This window comes from Pseudorca crassidens, chromosome 6, assembly GCF_039906515.1.
Source record: "Pseudorca crassidens isolate mPseCra1 chromosome 6, mPseCra1.hap1, whole genome shotgun sequence".
Lineage (NCBI taxonomy): Eukaryota > Metazoa > Chordata > Mammalia > Artiodactyla > Delphinidae > Pseudorca > Pseudorca crassidens.
Genome location: NC_090301.1, coordinates 70,725,909 through 70,736,492, shown reverse-complemented (window position 1 = coordinate 70,736,492; position 10,584 = coordinate 70,725,909).

Genomic DNA, 10,584 nt, shown 5'->3' with positions numbered 1-10,584 from the left:
TAAAAATAGCAGTGCAAAGTATGGGATATATAACACATGAAAAATAAGAAATCCCTATTTTCTAACTTCCTTGTGTGCTTAATACCTCGTAATCATGTCATGCTTCCTAAAATCCTCCAGTGCCTTCCTAATGTATTTGAAATACAATCCCATATCCTTAGCATGACCTGCAATATCTTGGGATGTGGCCTCTGTCTACATTTCTAGCTGCATCTCACACCTCTCTCCCTATCCCTCACCAGGTTCCAACCACACCGGCCTTCCTTCTGTTTTTCAAATACACCAAGCTCCTTCTTGCCTCAAGAACTTTACAGATATTCCTCCCTCTTCCTGGAATGGTCCCAATTCATTGCCAGCCAATTCTCGTGCCAGTCTCCCCAGCCATACTTCTCCCTGCCACCCTCAAAAGGCTTTGCCCAATCCCTCCTTCCATCTAAATCAATCCCCGTCCCCATTAGTCTGTCTCTTAGCAAAATTTTCCTTTATTGTGCTAATCAAAAGTTGTAATCATATATTCATCTGGGTGGTTATTTGTTTAATGTTTGAAAGCTTCATAAATGTAGGAACCATGCCTGTGTTGCTTATTGCTGGACAGTAGGAACTCAAAAGATAAGTTTTGATTGAATAAAGGCTGAAAAGGAGGATGAAAAAATGGACTCATATTCATCTTTGCAGTGGAGACTGCTATTTATCCCTCAATCTCTCTCAATATCATGTCTTCTTTATTAGTAATAGAACCTTGATTTTGACCCAGACACATGCCTTGCCAGAAAATGTACACTTTTCCAGAATCCCTTACAGCAGAGTATAGCTTGGTGACTAAGTTCTGGTTAATGGGATGTAAGAGGAAGTATCATTTGCAACTAATAGGAAAAATCTTTGGAAGGAATTGTGTGCCATTCTTTGACCTCTCATCCTTCCTACTGTCTGGAGTAGAGACACAGTTGTTGGAAACAACCAATTTGACAAGAGGTGGCATGTGAATCATGACAGTGCAAAACAGAAGGACCCGGATCCCCGATGATTTTGTGGAGCAGAGCTGCCCTACTAGGTCAGGATTATGCAACTGCTACTCACAGCTGTACCTAATCCTAATAGGTACACATAGATAGGTGCTGTGGGACAGGGCATGGGGCTTAAGGAAATCTAAATTGAGCCTTGAGAACATTGGAGTTACATGGAGGAAGGACATTCCAGGGAGAGCAAACTTCATTATTATATATACTGTGTAATGAAGTAGCATAGCATATCTAGGCACTGACAATTAAAACCCTAGGGTCATCAACGTACAAGAGATAGAGCAAAAGCAGGTTACAAATAAACAGTTTACAAGAGGACATTATAAACACATAGAACATCGTGTTTGTGGCAGAGACTGCTTCCTATCCCAACATCCATTCTCTTCTTCCCCATTAACTGTGGCAAGTCTTCAGTCATATTTACAAAACATTTCTGTTTCTCCTCCTTTTGATAAATGGTAAGATTCCACTTCCTTGCCCCCTTGCAGTTAGAAGTGACCATGTGACTTGCTGTGGCCAATAAAATGTGAACTTTAAAAACCAGAGTGAGATTCATGTCATCTCTCTCTCTCTTTCTCTCCTATGATGACTGTCAGTGTTTCTGACAGTGGTTCTGGGTTTCAGAGTGAAGACACGATGGATCAGAGCCCTAGCAATCCAGGATGGTCATGTGATGGGAGAGGAAAATAAGCCTTTGTTGTGTTAAGCCTCTGAGATTGTTTGGTCCTGCAGCATAATCTAGTTGACTCTGATAGATGGGACCATGGTTTCATTTAGAGTGGCAGTGCAGTCAGATGAGATAACATTTCCCAGACTCTTTTGTAGCTAGGTATTGTCAGATAACTAAGTGTTTGCTGTAAGACATACGTGGAAGTGTGTCTATAATTTCTGGGAAGATGCATAAAGAATAGTGACCTTTTACCCTTCCTCCTTTCTGTCATCTGCAATTCAGGCAGTGATCACCAAGAACTACCTTGGACCATGAAGAATGCAATTTCTTATAAAACTGAACATGCAGCTATCATACAACACAGCAATTGCACTCTTGGGCATTTATCCCAGAGAAATGAAAACTTAAGTTCACACAAATACCTGCCCATGAATGTTCATAGCTGTTTTATGTGTAATAGCCCCAAATTGCAAACAACCTAGAATTTCTTCAAGAAGTGAGTTGTTAAACGAACTGTGGTACACCAATAACATGGATTACTACTCAGCAATAAAAAGGGAATGGGACTTCCCTGGCGGTGCAGTGGTTGGAATCCACCTGCCAACGCAGGGGACACGGGTTCGATCTGTGGTCTAGGAAGACCGCACACGCCGCAGAGCAACTAAGCCCGTATACCACAATTCCTGAGCCTGCACTCAACAGCCTGCAAGCCACAACTACTGAGTCCGAGTGCCAAAACTACTGAAGCCCATGCACCTAGAGCCTGTGCTCTGCAACAAGAGAAGCCACTGCCATGAGAAGTCCCTGCACCGCAACGAAGAGTAGCCCCCGCTTGACGCAACTAGAGAAAGCCCGCACACATCAATGAAGACCCAACGCAGCCAAAAATAAATAAATACAAGTACTAATAATTTTAAAAAAAGGGAACAAACTCTTGATACACAATACATGAAACAACCTTGATGAATCTCCAGAGAATTATGCTGATAAACCCCAAATGTTTAACATACGGTATGATTTCATTTCTATAGTATTCTTGAAATGACAAAATTGCATAAACAGTGAACAAATTAATGATTATTGCCTGTGCAACTTGATGAAAACGCTCTGTACCTTGACTGTTATCACTGTCAATATCATGACGTGACATTGTGCTATAGTGTTGCAAGATGTTACCACTAGGGAGAACTGGGTGAAGAGTACATAGAATCTCTCCTATGTACTCTTACGTAATTAAATCATTATGTAAGATAATAAAAAATAAATAGTAATTGTATTCTTTCCTACAATTGCACATGAATCTACAATGATCTGGAAATTAAAAAAAAAATACCACCTCCCCCCAAAATACTTAAAAAGGGGAAAAAGAATCACAAAAACCTGAGATTTACCCAAAACCAACTGTAAAAAACTCTCTAGTACCTGGACTTGCAGACATAAGATATTTTTTAAAAAGTGCTCCAGGTAAATCTAATGTTCAGCTAGATTTGAACTCTATGGAGAGCTGGTAAAAACTGGTACCATATGCTGTCCCAGAGCTTATTCTAAGGCCATGAAAACAGCCTTATCCCCAAACCCAAACCAGATTATATACAGATCTTCTTCAACTTACAGTGGAGTTACATCCTGATAAACCCATCATAAGTTGAAAATATGAGTCGAAAATTCATTTAATACACCCAACTTACTGAATATCGTAGCTCAGTCTAGCTTACCTTACACGTGCTCAGAACACTTACATCAGCCTACAGTTGGGAAAATCCACCGCACATGAAGCTTATTTTGTAATAAAGTGTTGACTAGCTCATGTAATTTATTTAATACTGTACTGAAAGTGAGAAACAGATTGGTCGTGTAAGTACTGATTGCTTTTAAGTGTATCGGTTGTTTACCCTCATGATCACACGGCTGCCTGGGAGCTGCGGCTGCCATTGCCCAGCATCACAAGAGAGTATCGCCAGCCCGGGAAAAGATTAAAATTCACAACTCGAATTACAGTTTCTACTGAATGTGTATCACTTTTGCACCATCATGAAGTTGAAAAATCGTAAGTTGAACCATTGTAAGTCTGTATGCAGAATACTATGGAAGAGAAAGGAGAATGAGAGTTGGACGCACTAGGATTTCAGTGTTCATCACCTGAGGTTATTCTACACCACCACCAAAAGGGGGGCTATTGGTGCCTCCTACCTAACCTCTGCTAAGCTAAATGGATAGGTGAGAGTCTAATATTGTCTGTAGACATCACAATTCTGTTGGAAGACCCCAGATGGATTTACCTGTCCCCTTCCAAACAGGGCAAAAGAGGATGGGACAGGGATGGCAGGGCAAAGGCAATGGAGGAGCTAGAGCTGCCACTGTTTGACCTGAGATTCCCATGCACCAAGGAAAATCACACAAGTATCATTACACTGGAGGCTGCCGGCTATTGCTCCACCTGAGAGAGGGCCCCTGGTTGAGGGAATCTTAACAGTGAGGAGGCTGAAATGCCAGTGCGAGAGCTGAGGAGGGGCGAGGGGGGTCAGGGGGAGTGGATCCGCACAGCAGGGGAGAGGGGAAGCATGAGAGCTTTCTGAAAAACTCACAAAGATGCCCTATGTGGAAGCCAGAGGATGTTGAGGTAGTTCAGTATTAGTCCGAAAAGGAGTGAAAGCAGCAGACAGAGGAGCACAGCGCTGGTAGTCATGGAAGAGGTCCTCATTCCTTGTCAAGTCCTTCCAGTCTCACCACGACGCAGCAGCTGCTCTAGGGGTTCTCAACCCTGGCTGCTCGTTAGCTTCACCTGGGAACAGTATCGCTACCCAGACCTCACCCCCAGACACCTCACCTCAGGTCTGTCTGACTCTAAAACCCATGTACGTTATGTCCCAGAGACATGACACGAGGCATCTCCCTCACGGAGCTCCTCTTCTATCGGGGATGCCGGTCACCCGTCAAAGGTGAGCCAGAATGCAAGACCATTAACCACTAGCTCCTGTAGCTTCTCTGTGCTGAGTGTAACCATACGGCAGCACAGATAGAGGCAAGCTGGGGAGATTGCAAAGTCAATTTAAGAGAGGGCAAAGAAAACATGACAAACGAAAGTCATACAGTGGGAGCATGGAAGGATCGCCCGGAGGCTTGTAGGGCCTATTTCACATGTGCACAAGGAATGAGCTATTAGTGATAGTGACAATAGGGCTTTCTCAGAGACGGAATATGCTTTTTAGTAAAGGAGAAAGTAAACATTAGAACAAATCTCATATCATACCTTAATGTTTACCAAGGAGACAGAGGGAGAGAGGCCAGGAAAGAATAGATTCCCGGGGGGAGGAAATTGCAATGAGAACAAGTAATCTGGATCAAGCCAGAGCATGTTTGAACAAAAGGAATACCTGAGGACAGAGAGAGCTCTGAAGATAAGATAGGATTTTACACAGCAGGAACCTCTACTAGATTTATTTTGGATGGTTTTAAAGTGGTAAATGTAGTTGAATGCCAGGGCAAGAAGTTCTACGAATGAATACTATTTTCTACAGGTTTTGATGCTTGAAGGTTTCTCCCAAGTTCAGAATAAATATTTAAAATTTAATTTTAAAGTTTAAGCTCTAACTTCCAACAATAGGGCAGCGGTAAAATAAATTGTAGCAATTACCATGAGATAGAATAGTCTGCAGCCTTTAAAAATAATGCAGATGACATAAACCCAGGATAATACCGATGGATTAGGTGAGAAAAAAAAAACGAGATACAAAATATATGTGCTTACAAGTATGTGAAAAATATATTTTTTCTTTTATACTTTCTTTGTTGTTCATTTCTAAATTTTCTTCAATGAGTATGTATTATTTTAATCGTCAGAATAAAAACGATAAATGTTATGTATAATCTTGTAGTCCTCTTTCATGTTTTATATCCGTGTTTTTCCTCCCATGTACTCACAGAAGTTATTTTTGACACCTCTGCTAGGTTCCTAGCCACTTATGTCTTCCCTAGGCTATAAGTACTGCTCTTTGTTCCTTAGGCTTTCTTCTTCCAGTGTTGGCTTTGCCAAGCTTTTGGTTTCTCCTTTCCTCAGGAAAGTCTCTTAGAATACCCTGACTACCAGGTGGGCATCCTCTAATATTTAGCACATACTGTCTTCTATAGAGTTTGTATTAGTTTGTTATTGCTGCATAACAAATGAGCACAAACCTGACTTAGAATAAATTCGTTGATTATCTCACCATTTCTGTAAATCAAAAATCTACGTATGGGTTAACTGGGTCCTCTGCTCAGGGTCTCTCAAGGCTGAAATCAAGGTGTTGGTTGGGGCTGTGATCTCATCTGAGGCTCAGGGTTCTCTCCCAAGCTCCATGTGTTTTTTTCTTTTTTGCTAGAATTCAGCCATTTTGTGATTTTGGGACTCACATCCCCATTTTCTTGCTGTTAATTGTCTGGGGGTCACTCTCAGCTTCTGGAGGCCACCCTCATGTCTTAGCCAGGTAGCCCTCTCACAACATGTCAGCTTACTTTTTCAAGGCCAGTAGAGAGTTGCTTCTTTGAGTTTCTTTTAAGGGCTCACCTGATTAGGTCAGGCCCACCAAAGGTAACCTCCTTTTGATTAACTCGTTGTCAACAGAATAGGATCCTTATTTACATCGAAAAAAATCCCTTCACCTTTGCCACATAATTTAACCTAATTGTAAGAGTGCTATCCCATAATAGGCACAGGTTCTGCCTACACTAAATGGGAGGAGATTATATTACAGAGAGTGTGTGCAACAGGGGCTAGAAATCTTGGAGGCCATGTTAGAATTTTGCCTACTATAAGTTTACAGAGGTAAATTAAGGGCACTGTAAATATTGGATTAGAATTTATTTAAAATATGTTTTAACTGAAATTCATAATAAAAAAAAACTTTCTCAAGCATAAACCATTTTTGTGCAGATTTCAGCATAAAACTTCTTTTGCCATTTCTGTTTACTTGAAGCATTTCCCAAGAATGCAAGGTAGGCTACTTTAAAAAAAAAGTACCATTAGCAATAGTTATCCCTGGTAATCTAGATTTTCTTGGTTTTTATAAAACCAGTGTATGAAAAAAATAATCAGTGAACCAACAAAACACAGCCTGGAAATAAATTGGATGCTGAGGAGAAAAAAAGAATATTTACTATTTTTTATATTGGAGGGAAATTATGTTTCAGATTTTCTTTGAAACAAAAAAGTCCTGCTGTTAAAAAGTTTGAAACGGGCTTCCCTGGTGGCGCAGCGGTTGAGAGTCCGCCTGTCGATGCAGGGAACACGGGTTCGTGTCCCGGTCCGGGAAGATCCCACGTGCCGCGGAGTGGCTGGGCCCGTGAGCCATGGCCGCTGAGCCTGCGCGCCGCAACGGGAGAGGCCACAACATTGAGAGGCCCGCGTACCATAAAAAAAAAAAAAGTTTGAAACTCTTTTCAGAAATATCCGCTGAGGTAGGATAGGGCTGTGTGATGGGTATTAAGGCATGGGGGCGGGGAAATGAAAAGACGTGCCTGATCTTTCCTAGCTCTGTCTGGGGTTCAAGTGTTCTCTTAACAGATTGTGCCATAAGAAGCTGCTTCTGGGAAAGAATTTGAAAATCTAGCCTGTTCTCTTACCTCATAGCCAAGTCACACTCCAATATTTCCAGCTGGGATGATAACGGTAATGGCTGGCACTTTTATAGCACTTACTACGTCTCAGGTATTGTTCAAAGCCCTTTTTATATAGTAACTCCTAGAGTCCTTCCATTAACTCTGTGAGATATGTGTACTATGACTATTATTATTACAGATTAAACCCATAGCTGGTTTTCAGCTTCATCTGTTTGTCTTGGCTGCTCTATACTTACTCTTATGTACTCCAGCACCTGCCTCTCGCCCTCTCTTTCCCTTTTTTGCGTCAGCCATTTTGTGTAGTCGCTGATCTTGGGGTTAACTCCCTTACCTGGAAGCTCTGAATACTTTTGAAACAAACATTTCCATGTCTCCACCAGTATTCAACCTATTCCATGCTTGCCTTGGTTAGATGAAAGCTGTGTTCTCTTATGTGTTTTAGAATGGCCTCGTGGACAATGCAGTCTCTAGAATATTTGCACAGCCCACGAAGGAAGAGGTCTTAGTCAGAGCATTTTTGGTTGCAAGTGGCTGAAACCAAATGATCTTAAGCATAAAATATTAGGTCTCACAGGTCTTAAGGACCTGGAGGCTCACAGAAGTGAGCTCACAGAAGAAACTCAAGAAGACACAGTAGTTCACAGAAGAACTTTAGGCATGAGAACCTCAGGGACAAGCATTATGAACTCATCTTTTGAGTCTTGTCTCTTCTTGGCCTCATTTTGCAGCTTCGTCCTCTCCATATGGCAGAGAAGATTGCCGTCACTTGCTCCAGGGCTGCATCGTCCCATTTTATGTAAACCCTGTACCAACAGGGCTTCTTGAACCCAGCATCTGAGTATTACCTTCAGGGAAAGATTCTGATTGGCCCGGCTTGGTGGGGGCTGATGGCACCCTGTGATGTCCCCATGAACTTCTGCCCCTGTTTCAGGAGTAGTGGTGAAGCTCTGTCTCTAGGCTCATGGGCAGAATAAGAGCTCCTCAAAGAAAAGGGAGCCGTGTTTGAAAGCAGATGGGGAATCATGCTATGTGACAAAAACCCTGGCTGCCACTGCCCAATGTTGTAGGGAGATCTTCAAACATAACTTAGCTTCCAATCAAGTGTCTAAATAATTCTCTCTCTAAAATTCAGTTTTCATTTACATGACATGATTTAAGAGATGGTTTGCATCTGAACGGAAACTGTAGAACATGATTCAGCAAGAAGACCATAGTGCTGCCCAAGCCCTATAGGGCTTTATGCTTATGCAAACCCATAAATTAAAAATCACAGGTAGTGGGAATTTTCTGTACAGGTGCAAGAAGATCTCATCCACAGGAGGGAGAAAGTTGAAAGAGTTGGCGCAAGGAGACAAAGGAGGGCCATCTGGAACCCCGAGTAAATACTGAACATACTACTATTTAAGATGGCAACATGTGCGACATATATGGCAGATGCAGAGCCCCACTGCCTTGCAGGTGCACCAGGGCTCAATGGGAGATGTCAGAAGGCTGCTTGAGTAGGAAATTGAAGGTGTCTCAACAAGCGACAAGGGTATGTTCACCTTGCTCAGGAATCGTCAACAAGAACCAGTAAATTCCCTGTTTCAATACTGGTTTTGCTGCAGTTAACAATTAAGAGTCTGGAAGTCATTTAAGAAGGAGATTGAGGTGTGGGTAGAGGCATTTAGGAAATACTTCACTAATCTGAATTTGTGGAGAGGGTTCTGGGATTTTCTCATAGGACCACACATTAAAAGCTAGATGGGAGGGAGACGCAAGAGGGAGGAGATATGGGGATATATGTATATGTATAGCTGATTCACTTTGTTATACAGCAAAAAAGAACACACCATTGTAAAGCAATTATACTCCAATAAAGTTGTTAAAAAAAAAAAGCCTAGATGTGGGTAAAATCAAGATGCAACATTAGCAGACTGCTTATACCCTAAGGGTGGGATGTTCTTTCCATGAGCTTCTGAAAGTTTCTTTTCAAGGAAGCCCCTATCATAAGACAATAGGATGTTTGCAGTTTTCTCCCCCTTCCCCCCTTCTTTGTGCTGAATTCTGGCACCTGATAATCAGAACCACGCTTTTCCATGTTTAGTTTTCTTTTACGCAGGCAGTGCAGTGCTTGGACATGTCATGAACTTAGGAAAGAAAAAGAATATGTCTTTTAAAAAATTCAGTACCCCAGATTTGGAACCCAGAAAATTGGAATCTATGAAGAATGCACATCTAAATCTTTAACACGGCACCTCCAGGGGGTTGAGAGTGGGAGCGGGGTGGGAGGGATGTAATTCAAATACCAGCCTGGAGGAATCATTTCGATTATGATGTGTAAGAAGAAATGGAAGATGTTATTGTAATGAGGTCAGTTCTGGTCCTTATGTTATTAGCTGACCAGTGAGGACACAGATGAGGTAGAACAGAAATTAATTAGAGTATTATGGGGGCTTTACAATCTGAGGTCTTCAGAAACTTAGCAAAACTAGGTCTGTGTTCTTAAAAAAAAAAAAAAGATTATAGAGAGACCTTATTAAAGCACAGAAGGCTCAGCTATTTAAGATGGTGACATACATAGAGGCAGGAATGTGCAAAGAAAAGCTGAAAGGCAGCCAGGCCCTGAAGGAATTTCAGTGGAATTTCTTCACCGGAGGAGTAGTTAATAAATAGAGCAGATTTCTAAGGGCAGAAACTAGAGCAGCTACTACAAATAGTTTTTTTTTTTTTTTTTTGGAAGACCGGAGTGATAGGAAGTCAGAGACAAAAATGTTGAAACAAAGAAAAACAAGCTTCTTAGTTAGCAATCCCAGCCGCTTCCCATATAAAAATGTCTGTTCCCAGACACTGAGAATGTCATATCATTTAATAATCATAAAATGCACAGTGGAGTTGGCCTTGGGTGTTAGTTTTCGATTACTACTAGATATCATTAAGGACTGCATGTAATAAAATACTTTTCAAAAGTCTGAAAGACCATTTGCTTTGTCTTGCTGCCAACATTTCCAGAATTTTCCATTGCATGGAAGGACAGAAACAAGGGCTAGAAAATCCTTTGTGCTCTGTGGTGGTCCTTCTTCCCACCTTTGATGTGGGGTTCTTCCTTACAGTCATACACAAAGCCTTGTCTGTGGCAGTTTTAACACACTGAGTGCTTATGAATCTGAGGCTCTGAGTTTTTATTTCTGTTCTCCTTGATCAGGTAGGTTGGGATGGCTTCTAGTTCATCGTCCACAAGAGTTTTTATTCTTTGGGTAGTCAAACGATGACAAGAAGGGAATGGATGTAAGTGTGTGTGTGTGTCTTTTGACCAGCGTA